The sequence below is a fragment of the Sus scrofa genome, unplaced genomic scaffold (genome assembly GCF_000003025.6).
Source record: "Sus scrofa isolate TJ Tabasco breed Duroc unplaced genomic scaffold, Sscrofa11.1 Contig1471, whole genome shotgun sequence".
NCBI classification, from domain to species: domain Eukaryota; kingdom Metazoa; phylum Chordata; class Mammalia; order Artiodactyla; family Suidae; genus Sus; species Sus scrofa.
The window spans coordinates 1-14,204 of NW_018084887.1; the positions used below are offsets into that span (position 1 = coordinate 1).

At 39.6% G+C, this 14,204-nt stretch overlaps 1 pseudogene; it reads right to left on the bottom strand.

Moving 5' to 3' along the window:
- Positions 1 to 9,835: 9,835 nt before the first annotated feature.
- LOC110258170 lies at positions 9,836 to 13,576 on the bottom strand (annotated as a pseudogene).
- Positions 13,577 to 14,204: the final 628 nt, after the last annotated feature.

The following is a 14,204-nucleotide window of genomic DNA, read 5'->3' on the forward strand; positions in this document are numbered from 1 at the left end:
GTGCTATTAGCTTTCATGTAATGTCATCTAAATAAAGTATAATATTGTAAGTAGAATTATTTTTCTTTTCAAAATGGGGAAAATATTTTCCATATCTGATTTTGAAACTAAAATGAACAACAGAATCTTCTCAAATAGAGGGAGCCAAATGAAACCAAATGCACAGTTACTCCAGATTAAACTATATAGTCAGCAGTATTTGGAACCTAAACATGGAATATGAAACACCATCTAGATATTAATATAGAAATATTAGACCCTGGAGTTCCCATTGTGTCACAGTGGTTAACGAACCTGACTAGGAACCATGAGGTTGTGGGCTCAATCTGGCTTGCTCAGTGGGTTAACCATCTGGTATTGCTGTGAGCTGTGGTGTAGTCACAGATGCAGTTCAGATCCTGTGTTGCTGTGGCTGTGGTGTAGGCCAGTGGCTACAGCTCTGATTCAACCCCTAGCCTGGGAACCTCCATATGCCAAGGGTGCAGCCTTAGAAAAGAGAAAAAAAAAAAAAAAGAGAGAGCGAGAGAGAGAAATAAATATTATACCTTATTTCATCTCTGCAATGGCATTAGAGTTTTCTTTAGTACATGTCCATTTTGTCTGAGAATTCTTGTGGAGTTTTAAAATTGTGCAATAGACTATAAAGAGTGTAACATATGATGGAACATGTAATGTGAGAAAAAAGAATGTATACATGTATGTGTAACTGGTTCACCATGCTGTGCAATAGAAAAAATACTTATATACAGAAATAAAAATAAAAATAATTGATAAATATATTTTATTAAGTTCCACTTGCTACATTTCATAAAGTTTGTATGGGAAATCTGGAAAACCAAGTAGAACTGCTCTGACTGAAGATAATGAACTCCTTTGGCTTGATCCACCTTGATTCCCTTCTTTTCACATTCTATTTCTCCTTTGTGAAAATCTGGAACTCTGTAAGCATGATTTTCAATTGGAGGTGTAGGTATCATTCAAAATATTCAAACAGATTAAATGTAGGATATAATCATTATAACACAATCCTTGGTTTAGCCTGCACAGTCCAAAAGGGCCAAGGCAGAAACTTCTCCCTATCAAGTGAAATTTCTGAGAGCTGTTAGTTAAAAAATAAATCACTAAGGGAGTTCCTGTCATGGATCAGTGGTTAATGAATCTGACTAGGATCCAAGAGGATGTGGGTTCGATCCCTGTCCTCACTCAGTAGGTTGAGGATCCAGCATTGCCACGAGCTGTGGTATAGGTTGCAGATGCAGCTCAGATCTGGTGTTCCTAAGACTGAGTCAAGCAAATGAATACAAGCTGTGGTATGGGCCAGAATCTACAGCACAGGTTGTATCCCTAGCCTGGGAACCTCCTTATGCCATGTGGCCCTAAAAAAACAAACAAAATAAGTCAAACTAAAAAGATAAATGGAAGATTTTATTTGAACCAAATTAAGATTTATAACCCAAGACCAGCCTCTCAGAAGATCTGAGAACTGCTCCATCCATTAAAGGTAAAAGCAAAGTTGTTTAAGAATTTGAATCAGAAGGTTATACATTAAAGGATGGATTATTGATAGTTTATACAATTCTCTTGTATGAATACAAAGCAAGCAGTGAGTCATGGGTCATTGTGGCCTTGTACAAAATTAAGAAGGAAGGTTATCTCCTATACAATTATCTTCTTAATATTAGGAGAATATTGCTCTTTATGATTCAGCAGGCATTTCTGCTGACAGGGAGGTCTGGTTGATTCCTAATGCAGATACACAATGCACAGTAAAGGGGACAAGAGGCTAAAGGGTAGAGAAAAAAATTTTGTTTAAAGTTTTCTGACTGACTTAAATATACATTTCTATTTCATCAGAGCTGTCAGAGAGGAAGAAATTCTCATTTACCCTTCTAGGTTCTTTCAGCTGGTCTAAGAATTAAATTTCCATGGATAGACTAGCAGGAAAAAAAATCAAAGTTGTATAACATGTAGATATGAGAGAAGCCCAGGAAAACTGAGGAACTTACAGAAATTGCCAAAGCTCTGACCTTCAATATCATCTTCAGCTAAGGACTAAAGAGGATGTTGGGGGTAGTGATTTGGGACTTCAAAGGGAAAGGAGGTATTTCACATGGAAATGGAAAAGCAAATATTTGATAAATAGATATTTGTTGGCCATGCAGAAACAATGACACATGGTGTTCTGACCTCAAGGCACTGCCTGAGTTCCCCCATCACCCCTAGCAGACTTTCTCTACAGATATGGCTGGTGATATTTCTACTATGGGAACAAGCCTTTTACCTAAATTCTTTCAGGTGATAGAGGGGAAGATCAAATAATCTTTCTGAGTCTTTTGGGTATTGAATTTTCAACTGGAAACAATCACATGCTAAAGAGACATTTGATGGAGGAGGAGCAAATATCGCTCCCCTAAAGGCACCAAGAGTCTGAAGCGCTGAGTGACACTTGGCAGAGCTCTAGGTATCTTCTAACTTTTAGTGTTGATTTAGCCAGTTTGATCCAAGGAATAGAAATGCATAGGAGATTGCTAGTTATTTCTATCTAGCATTTCATTTTTTAAATAAAAACTAAATGTTGCAAGCCTTACAATTTTTCTTACTGGAGAACACTGAATCAAGCAAATGGTACAACATTTCAGGACAATCTACATTGAGACTTTATTGATTGTGGGAATTATTCTTGTGTTTATTGAGTTGCTCCATTTTGAGGTTCAGTTATGAACTCCCTCTCAAGATAGCTTTTCAAAACTAACCACAGCTTTTAGCAATGCTGGATCCTTAACTATCTGAGCAAGGCCAGGGATCAAACCCACATTTCACAGACACTATGTCAGTTTCTTAACCACTGAACCACAAGTGCAACCCTGAAGATGTCAGACTCTTTTAGCCTGCCCTACTAATATGAGAATTTACTCCCACTAAAATACTCATAAGGGTACACTGCAGTATTGTTAACTATATACACAATGTTATACAGCAGATATAAAAATCCGTTGTATCATGTATATATGGACTACCAGGAATGGAGGAACTTACAGAATTGACTTATTTATCCTAGTCATTGCATGATTGATTTTATTATGTTCATTAGTATTCCCATAGCTTCCCTCTGGGTATTTATTGATAGATGCTATCAAGAACTCTAAATGTTATGAATACATTGTCCTTCTTATTAAAAAATGTCTTTGATCATTTTTTCTTTTTTCTTTTTTTTTAATTTTTATTTCAGCCATACTACGCATATGGAAGTTTCTGGTCCAGGAATCAAACCCAAGCACAACAATGACTATAGTCCAACAGCGATGATGCCATCTCCTTCACCCACTGAGCCACCAGGGAATTCCTACTGGTCATTTCTTAATATCTTTATGCAACTTTATGTACTTCCATTTGAAGTAACCACTACAGCAGACAGGATACAAAAGGATGCAAAAGGATGACTGGCTTTTTAATCTTCAGCCTTGGTGATAGTAGTTAGGAATTATTGGGTTTCAGGGGTTTCTCTATAATCCTTAAATCATTCTATTTATTTCCAGCCTACTTATCAGTTTCTAAAACCTATTCTGAAACAAACAAACAAAAAACAAACAAACAAAATAAGTAGTAAGCACTAGTTGGGAAAACAAGTAGAAAACTGAAAAAAATATACATTTCATGATGGGAGTTCATCCTTACATATAAGACTTATACATTTATTGGATTATTTTCCTTTAAATATTGCAACATTTATAAAATAATTGTAAATAATATTTAATGTATTTTTAAAATATTACATTGGACAAGCAGTACATAGGACATATACTAAAATATTTTAATCTAAAATTCATACATAACAGGGTATTGTGTATTTTATCTGGAAAGCCTAACCTTATTATTTTATAATAGCTTAGATCAGTGTTGATTTTTTTCAGATTTTTTCTCTTTACTTGCAATATCCAAATACATTTTCACTTTTCAAAATAAGAGGATATATAAACCTAGTCAATATGTAAGGTTTATGTCCTAAAAATACTCAGTTAAAAGGGAGATAATGAATATTTGTGGTGTAAAGAATCAATGACTGTAAGAGTGTCCATGTCCAGAAGACAGAAACATTGGAATTACCTATAGCCAGATGATAATTAAAATCAACAATTCCTATCCTTTCACCTTTAATGAAGAATTGGATTTCTTCACCAAAATAATTTTGCTTTTCTTTGGGTAGGGAGAATGTATGCCTTCCTTCTCTCTTTGCCATGCTCCTGAGGAAATAGCATATAATTGATTCACGTGATTATGCCCAAATCATCTTGAGTGCATTTAAAAAATTGCCCATGGTTTTTGCTAATTATCTAGGACACGTTACACATTCTCTAGTTGAAAAATGTAAGGACAATTAAATAAAGATACAAACAGCATAAATGATCACACACTTCATGGAGATCTGCATAAAAGTACTTTGCTCACCTACACAGAGTAATGTTTAAATTAAGCATGGAAAATACTTTGACATCATTTTATTCCAGTAAATTAGGAGAGTTCCAAAAGTCACAATAAATTTTAAAGGGCATTGTCATCATCGCATACAATTTTTTTCTCTGATTTATTATTCAAATGAAATATGTACTGGCACTGTGTGAAATATACATCATTTAACTTATGTGAGAGAGATATTGTTCTCATATTCAGGCAACATCAAACTCAGATAAGCCATGTAATTGACAAAAGCTGCATGATTGATACTAGAGATTTGAAGTTAAAGCTCATATTTAAATGAGTGATATATAGGCTTTGTCCTTTTTTTTGTCTTTTGCCTTTTTCTAGGGCCACACCCACGGCCTGTGGAGTTCCCAGGCTAGGGGTTCAATTGGAGCTGCAGCCACTGGCCTATGCCAGAGCCACAGCAACTTGGGATCTGAGCCACATCTGTGACCTATACCATAGCTCACAGCAATGCCAGATCTTAACCCACTGAGCAAGGCCAGGGATCGAACCCGCAACCTCATGTTTCCTAGTGGACTTGTTAACCACTGAGCCGCAGTGGGAACTCCCTAGGCTCTATCCTTTTATATGGCAACATATAATAATGGTTGTATAGCAATGTGTTACTATAATGCTTATCTCAACCCTACTGTTTCCTGAGCTGAGATCCCACAACTCTAGGGATCAGCACAATTTCATGAGAATAAAATCTGGGAGAGTCCATTCATGGCTCAGTGGTAATGAACCCGACTAGTATCCATGAGGATGCATGTTCAATCATGTCCTTTCTTGGTGTCAAGGATCTCACATTGCCAGGAACTGTGCTATAGACCAGCAGCTCTAGCTCTGAATCAACACCTAGCCTGTGAATTTCCATATGCTACAGGCATGACCCTAAAAAGAAAAAAAAATCTAATATAAGAGAGTATGTTCCATCTCATAATATGTTACTTGTGCCCTCTTCCTCTAGGACTTCCATGTGTGTAAGAACTGAGGGAAATTCACTTACAGTTAGAGCTGGATCTCAACTGTACAGATGAATATGTTTTGAAAAATGTTTTATTTGTTTCTAACATATAAATTAATATATAGTTTTCATTCATATAGCTTATTTGAGTATATCTACACTTTTGCATTTTAATTTGGCTGTTCTTTTTGTTACCATTTTTTTTGAAATTTTATACATGTGCTAGACAAAACTGCTTTTTTAAGATTTTTTTTTCCTAGAGTTTTGTTTCTTTACTTCTTTTGCCCAAGATCCTGCAGTGATACAAAGCAGAGCTGTGTTACCACTCTCTCTCACCTGAGAGCTCCACAAATATGAAACAAAATTGGATGCAAGGGATGGGGTGAGTAGGAGCAGTCCTAAAATTAATGTTAGTACAAATGACCTTGTGTGGCTCAAGACCTCAGCTAAACAGAAACGCTCCCCTGAGGAGGTCATTCCAAAGGCTCAGAGCTGGCCTTCTAGGATCAGGCAAGGGTGTGGACATCCAGGCCTGCTGTAGTCACCCTTCACTGCACAGCACATTCAGAGTGTGGGCTCTGGGTCCAAGATCATGCCTTGGTTCTACTGTGAATCAGTGCTCTTGTTTAGGTGGTTTCTCTCCCTTTATGTCTCTGTTTCTTACCAGTAATGTAGGGCTGATCTTTGGTGGGTCCCAGCTAAGTGAGCTATTAACCAAAGCCCAGCCCAAGGCCTTGGTGAAGGTCATCTCTCCTGAGAAGCATTCCCAACCCTGCCATACACTTGACTGTCCCATCTCCCTCCTTGTGTGGTGTCACCCATGTGGGAGGAGGGATCACTGTGCCCCTGTGGCAGTTCTGTTGCCTCTGTTCTCACCCCATTTGTTCTTGAATTTCTCCTGAGCAACTCAGGGAGACAGAGGTGAAACACTGGAGCCCAGCAGGTGACAAGGACCAGCTTTGAAAAGCCATGGAGGAAATGCTGCAGAGTAAAATTGATCCATCCACTAGGAGCCTGGGAGACTGGCCACTCCCAGGGAGATGTTTATGGACATGAGTGTGGGGTCTGGTTGGTCTGGACTGGGGAAATGGCCAGATGCCCTTCTGTTGGCCACTAATCTGAGGGCTAGGCTCCTTGTTGCAGAGGATCCAATGTCCTGTCCTCTTTCTGACCTGATTTCTGCAGTGAAATGCCACCCCTACCTCACTGAAATGCCACCCCTACCTCACTGCAACCCCTACTGTCCTGCCAGACAGAGAGCTCTGGAACCATGAGTGAACAGTGTGTCTGGGCCTGTGACTTCTGGGCTTACTGCCTGCAAGAGCCAAGAGGCAGTTGGCAAGAACAGGATGATCTGGATGGGGACACAGAGTAGAATGTCAGAGGTGGCCTCACTTGTTATATAGCAAAGGGATTAAACACCTCAGTGGGCAGGACGTTCCCCAGCACTGAGGTCTGGCCAGGTTTGTCTTGTCATGTCGAGGGTCCGAGGGCCCCACAAAGGCCTGAGGCAACTCCCATGGGGAAGGGGTGAGGCACCTGGAGGGGCAGCCTGGCCTGGGGGCTGTGCTAGACATGGAGTCAGGATACCTGGTTCTAGCTCTGTCCCCACCTGGCTGTGGCTGGAGCATAACAGTGGGATGGAGTTGGGGAAAATGGTCATGTGCAGAATTGCCGGTGGTGCTGGTGTCACAGACAGTTCTGAGTCTGTGGGGCTAACTTGCCACAGGGCATTTGGGCATGGAAGCCAAAGCCACGCCAGAGGTCCAGAACCACCTCTGCCCAGAGGACTCTCCCTCCTCTGAGGAATTCTAAATTTCACATATGGATGTTTTTGACTGTGCCCCAGGAAGTGACAGGATTCACAATGGAGAAAACCAGGACATTGACCCCAGAGAGTTGTGGTGCCTTTCAACAAACTGATTCCTGTAAGCCCAGACTCTTGCATCTTCCACTCAGAGAAAAGCACTAAATTTATTGACTAGTTTGTTCTTGATACTGGAAATAGTATCAACCTGGTACTCTTGCTGTTTTGTTTTCTATGTTGAACCTTTCTGACAATTCTTTGATGTGGTTTCACAGTTTCTTTACATACAGTTGTGCTTTCAATTTCCCCCTCTTTGCACTAACATACAACTGTGATGTTTCTACTGCCTCTCCCAGTAAATATAAAAACACTATACTACGTTGAAGGTATCTTTTACAAATATCATTGGCGGCATTACTGAGCTTTCCATAATTGAGGTTTTACAGAGTTAAATATGTTTAAAACATGACTACATTTTTATGAAACTATAGTTTTTCATTATTTCTACTGCCCTTTCAAATATTTCAGTTTCCGCAGAATGCCTGGATGTCCCTAAAACTTCCGTGGTAAAATCCAAAGCCACCAGCCATTTACTCTGCCTTCCAGGTTATCAGTGGTAAATGATTTTTTAAATGATAAGATGAAAACTGGTTATTACACTGAGCATAGATCCAAATATATGCCCAAGAGTGGGATAGCTGAGTCACATGGTGGTTCTATGTATAGTTTTCTAAGGTACCTTCATACTGTTCTCCATAGTGGTTGTACCAGCTTACATTGCCATCATCAGTGCAGGAGGATTCCCTTTTCTCCACACACCCTACAGCATTTGTTATTTGTGGACTTATTAATGATGGCCATTAGGACTGGTGTGAGGTGGTATCTGGTAGTAGTCTGATTTTCATTTCTGTAATAATCAGGGATGTTGAGCATTTTTTCATGTGTATGTTGGCCATCTGTTATCCCTTTTATTTGACTAGCTTTCTACTGTTCAGAGAACTTTTGTAATTATTCTATTGTTTTCCTCACAACTATCCTGTGTGGTAGTTTTGTTTATTCCTTATTTAGAGCTGGAGAGACTGCAGCATAGAGACATTTTGTTGGCTTCACTATGGTTACACAACTCACTAATGGCCAACTCCATATACTCTTGTATGGAGTCCCAGGTTATAGGATCTGGGCCAGAATACTTACTCCTATATTATGCCTTTTCCTGCCAGCTGTAAAAGCTGTTCCACCGTTAAAATTCTTGTCCATTTCACTGTATATCAATTATGACAGTAGTTACCTACAAAAGGGAAAAACATATGTAAATATATGTTATAGTCATATAAAAGGCCAAAAATTTTATGGTATACCAATGAAGGTCATGCTCACACATTTTCTCTCAGGCGTGTGTTACTGGTATCCACTGATGGACTGAGTATCTGAATAGAACTTCATTTTAAGGGAACTGGTCCAACTCCTATGTATTTATGCTGTCTATTTTTTTTAAATGAATAAATACATTGGAAGCATTCAGAATGATCACCACTCCTTTAAGCCTGTAGGATGTCAGAAAAGCAACAAATCAATTTTTGCATGATTCCTCTCTCTCACTACATTTTCATGCATGAAATTATTTTTAAAACAAAACAACGAAGCAAGTTCCCTTTAAAAATAGTCCTCTTAAACTTCAAATATCCTTGCATGTGCTTTATTTCCTATGGGAGAACTGAAGATGACAAATAATCATAAATGTTTAGAACTTCCACTTGAAAGGAAATCATCAACATTTTGAAAGGATACATTTCAAAATCCTACTGGTTATTCTCTTTTAACTAATCTTGTCATCCTCTCAAAATTCTCAATCAACTGCATTCTATATTTATTTCCTATTACATTTTGTTTTTCAATGAAAGCTCTTCAAATTAATCACTAGAGACTTATTATACTTAAACTGAACAGACACTTCAGGAAAAAAATTCACAGAAGCATAGAAGGAAGCAGTATATGCAAACTTTTTTTTCTTTTGTTTACCAAATCAGTATAACTGACTAAAGCTGTGGCTTTTGCTTTCACATTTGGCAGAAGCAAAACAAAAAAAGCATCCCCTAAAACCTCCAAATAACAAAAATCTCAAGCAAGTAGAATGTCCAACTTTATAACACAAAGTAAAATTCAAAACCTGTTCCCTCAATGATTTCTGTTGTCAGTTTGGGCATGCAGCAAATTTATTGTTATAACTGTGAGGGAAAATAAAATATGGACAGTATCCTATTTAACACTAATTCAAAACTAGGAAGAGGAAGGAGAAATAACAAGACATCACACATAAACACCCAGAATTATCCTACCTAATTAGAAAAGTTTGTAGATAAATTAGTAAAAATAAATTCCCAGTAAAAACCCAAAAAGCATGTCTATAAATACAATATGAAACAACCAATTTAGGGAGATGGTCATTTTTTTCTGGAAAACAACGTTTACACCTCTAGTTCTTACACCAGCAAATAACTGTGGAGGAGCAGTCCAAAGTGCATAATAAGAGAGTTAAATGAGTTGTATCTGTGGTACTTTAAATGCAACTTTTCCTCAATTACTTGAAGGTTGAAACAGACTTAAACAGACTCATATGGGCCAAACAAGTCATCTGATATGCTACTGAATGGCTGATGTTCTATTAGTTGGCTTCTTTCACTATCAAGTTCTTCTTCTGTATCATCTGTGTACTTGCTTATTTATTTATTTATTTTTGGAGTGCTGATCTAAAGACAGACTTTCTAAAGTTTCAATACCTTCAATGCCTGCAATGTAATGGCTCATAAAAAGTATTAGAGCTTGTAGTCTTTAACCTGACTTAGCTAAAACAGCAGAAAGAAGTGTTTTTTTTTTTTCCTCAAATAAGTTGTCTCTTTTTCTTCTCTAACAAGGGAATTATTATGTTCCAACTCCTGATCAATTTCATTCTGCACTTTATCTAGCATGAACTCTAATTTCTGGATCCTTTCCTCTGTAGGCAAGCCCTTGTGCATGTCATGATTTATTTCTTTAACTGCAATGAAAACACTGTCATCCAGACCACCCTCCTTTCTTACTAACTTTATTTCCATGCTGTTGCCCCATTTAGAGTGACGTTTTGGACCAGAGACCTCTGTGTCACTGCCTTTGCTGTCTGATGTGTTAGGTATGTGTTTTGGCAAAGGATCTACTAGATCAGTTTCTGACTCAGAAAGGTGAGTTTTAGAGACCTGATGCAGATTTAACAAAAAAGAGCTTGTATTGATAATATGTCTTGTCAAACCTGTTGTTCTATTGACTGACATGCCAGCTTCAGCATCAACACAAGGGAGCAGGCCTAAGAGGGTTTCTTGTCCTTCCAGCAAGAGATTTTTCAGGGCCCTCTCTATCTGCTGATCAGTTGCTCCACAAAGAGGACTCTTGGATAGACACTTTTCTTGACATTTATTATGTCAAACATAAGCACAGAACATAAACTGGGAATGAGCTTTAGTCCAATTTTTTTGTCACACCAAGTTGGGTTCTGTAACTGAGTATCTTGGAAACTATGTTTATTTTCTGCTAAACCCATCTGTCCAAAAAAGTGTTCCTCTTTAGTCAAGGGAGAAACCACTTCACCAAATGGAGTTCTTTTTTTTTCTCTAAGTTACTCTACTACATGATGCACTGGCTCTCCTTCTTTCAAATATCTGAAATGAACAGTGATATCACCAAAGCACAATTTGTCATTGAACCCATTTTGCATACTCAGATTGTGTAGTGTGGTTTTTATGGCAATGGCCTTAGGTGATGGGACTTCCAGTCTGAATTTGGAAAAGTATTCCATGGTTGATATGTCTAAGCATTCTAAAGTCACCACTTCAAGTTTAAAGCTAACATGCCCCCAAGAGATGAGACCCCATAATTTGATCCATGTACCACACATTGTTATGCTTAATTATCTGTGGCAGGCCTCTATGTCAGAATCAGCTGCCTCTGGTTCTTTTCCATCTTCCTAGCTCATTATGATAAGGAGTTTCTGATGATTCCTATGTTTGAGGGTCATCTGAACTGTCCTTAGGAGGACAGGAAATTTCTGACATCAAATCTTTCACCACTTCCTGCTTTGCTAAAAACTGTCTAGCTGCAGCTTCTTCTATGTGATCCAGATTTTTTTCTTGCTTTTCAGTAGGTTTATCTGCAGGAGGTAGCAGCAAAAGCACCTTCTCTGGGCTTTCAACAGGAATATCTCATTCTGCCCAATTTGCAACATCAGCAGAAGGCAAAGGAATTTTCACTTGCAGTCATGGTGGCACAGGTGGTTTGAAAGTGGGTCCCTGGGTGGGTTTTGATATTTGTGCTTGTTCTGTTATCTCAGAAGTTTTCAGGGCTAAGGATTTATGTCCTTCTTTGGATGGGAGTTTTGGTGGTGGCAGGTGCCTTCCTACAGCTGATTTCTGGTGTAAAACTGGTGATATATTTCCAAGAGGTTTTCACAGAAAGTATTGTTGGCATACATTTGGGAATGTGCCTTAATGACTGTGCCTCATCTTTGACCTCAGTTTGTGCTCTGACATCACTCTCTGAGTCTTCAAATTCTGAATCCAAGTCTCTATTTTCAGCATCTATTGCCAACCCATTTGTTTCCTCTTCATAGTTTGACTGGCATGAGCTTGACAGAAAGTTTTCTTTCAACTCCAAAATTATCTTGCAGCACCACACTTTGGCCGACAGGCCTTTCGTAATACACCAGGACTTGGTTGCCAGCCTACTTGATAAGCTTCTACACTTGCAGTGTAGATGTAATTTTCACACCTCCAATAGCAATTAGTTGATCTTCCCACTGAATATCTGCAATTTCAGCAGGTGATTTTGGGGCCACAGTCTCAATTATGACATGCCCATCAGTTGACTGGACAAGATGAAGTGTTGACTGGACAAGATGAAGTGTAAATCCAACACCGTAAATTCCCCTTTATTAATTCAACCATCTCAATAGAACTCTTTTTTCTTGTTTGTTTGTTTGTTTTTTGTCTTTTTTTTTTGCCATTTCTTGGGCTGCACCCATGGCATATGGGAGGTTCCCAGGCTAGGGGTCTAATCGGAGCTGCAGCTGCCAGCCTATACCAGAGCCACAGCAACACAGGATCCAAGCCACATCTGTGACCTACACCACAGCTCATGGCAATGCTGGATCATTAACCCACTGAGCAAGGGCAGGGATCGAACCCACAACCTCATGGTTCCTAGTTGGATTTGTTAACCACTGTGCCATGATAGGAACTCCCTAGAACTCCTTTGTTTTTCTTCCCAAACACTACTGCTCAGCTCAAGTGTGCAATGAATATTTGCCTCTCTATCATAGGATCCAAAAATAAGTAACCTACTACATCTAACACTGTAACTTTAAGTCAGCCTTCTGTAAATGCCCATTGTTGTATATGGATATGCTCTTCATCTTATTCAAATCCTTGCAAGAAGGAATGGGAAAAATGGCTTAAACCTGATCTTGTAACTCAAAAGTGTGTGCTTGCTCTTGAAGAATTTCTTGAGCTGGTTGAAAATGATGTAGTTGAGCTGGGGCATGGACTTCCCTTGGAACTGGGACCACACCCCGAAGTCCATCAGTGGGTTCTCCACAAGGGAGAAGAACCAGTGGGTGAAGGGCATAAGAATGAGGAAGAAGCTCAAGCTCCCCACCATTGGGGACAGCTTGATGAAGAGATAGCTGGACTTGCAGAAGACCAGGTCCATGTCTATGGCCAAGCGGAAGCCCCCATTGTACTCCATCTCCACCTTGAAGATAAGCTCTGCAGTGGAAGTGGTGGGCAGTGCCTATCCCTTGAGGCTCTTGAGCTCCAGGTGGCTGAGGGCCCAACTGGCTAGAGAAGCCAAATGTTCTTGATGAAGGGCACCCTCTTGCCCAGGAACATATCCCTCACACACATCCTGCATGCTCAGCCCCTCCATCAGGTGCCTGGTGGTCATGGTCTGCAGCAGCTCCTGGAACTCCAACTTGATGTTTTTGGTGACCCTCTGGCAGGCTAGTGCAGTGTCCGAAGCTCCAGGAACAGGAACAGGATGGTGGCATTGAGGAAGTAGCAATTCTCCCACCAAGCGGGGTTGAGGATCTCATGGGTTGGGTCCTGCCACCCTCAGGGGGCCCGCTGGAGGACTCCTTATCCAAGCTGCTTCAGCCACAATGGTACTCCCTCAGGGCTATAGTGGAAGCCATAAGCTGCATGGTTGGCCTGGTCAGGCTGCAGCTAGGGCTATTTGTGGCAAAGCAGCAAGAACTGGGTGAGGAGCATGAGGAATGAGCCAAGAATGGCCCATGCCATGATTATGAGCAGCAGCCCCATCCTGCCACCACCTCTTCCTGGGGTGCCCAGGCCCTTGCCCCTGTGCCTACTGTCTGGTTTCTTCATGCCCCTCTCCCTGCTGCCACCATCTTGAGGACATTGGGTGGCAGGGTTGTGTGAGCAGCTCTGTTGGCCTCCTCAGGTTGCTCCTGTTGGTGCTGAGGCTGAGATGGAGGTGGCAGTGGGGCTTTAGGGTGCAGATTTGTGCTTTCATCTGACCAATACATTGCATTTAGGAGAATTACCTTTTAGAAGATTTCATATCATATACTCTGTGATCATAAACTATAAGGACACTGTACTCCCCATTGTCAAAATTTTCATACTAATTTTGGAAATTCCTCTTATCTGAAAAATGAGTAGGTTGATTTGTTTATATTTAATGAACATTTTAATTCTGAGATGGTATTTCCCTTAGGAACCCCCGAGATAAGAAAAGTAGAGAGCCTAATAATGATTTGGCTTTTAGATTACTATAGAACTTTGGTCTTTTTCTCCACTTTATGCTCTATTTGATTTTTAAATTAAAAAAAAATTGGACTATGAATTTACCTGAAAAAGAATTGGACACCTGGGAGCCAAGAGGCCACAAACATTTATTCTTGGATTATTAAATATATTTTAAAAT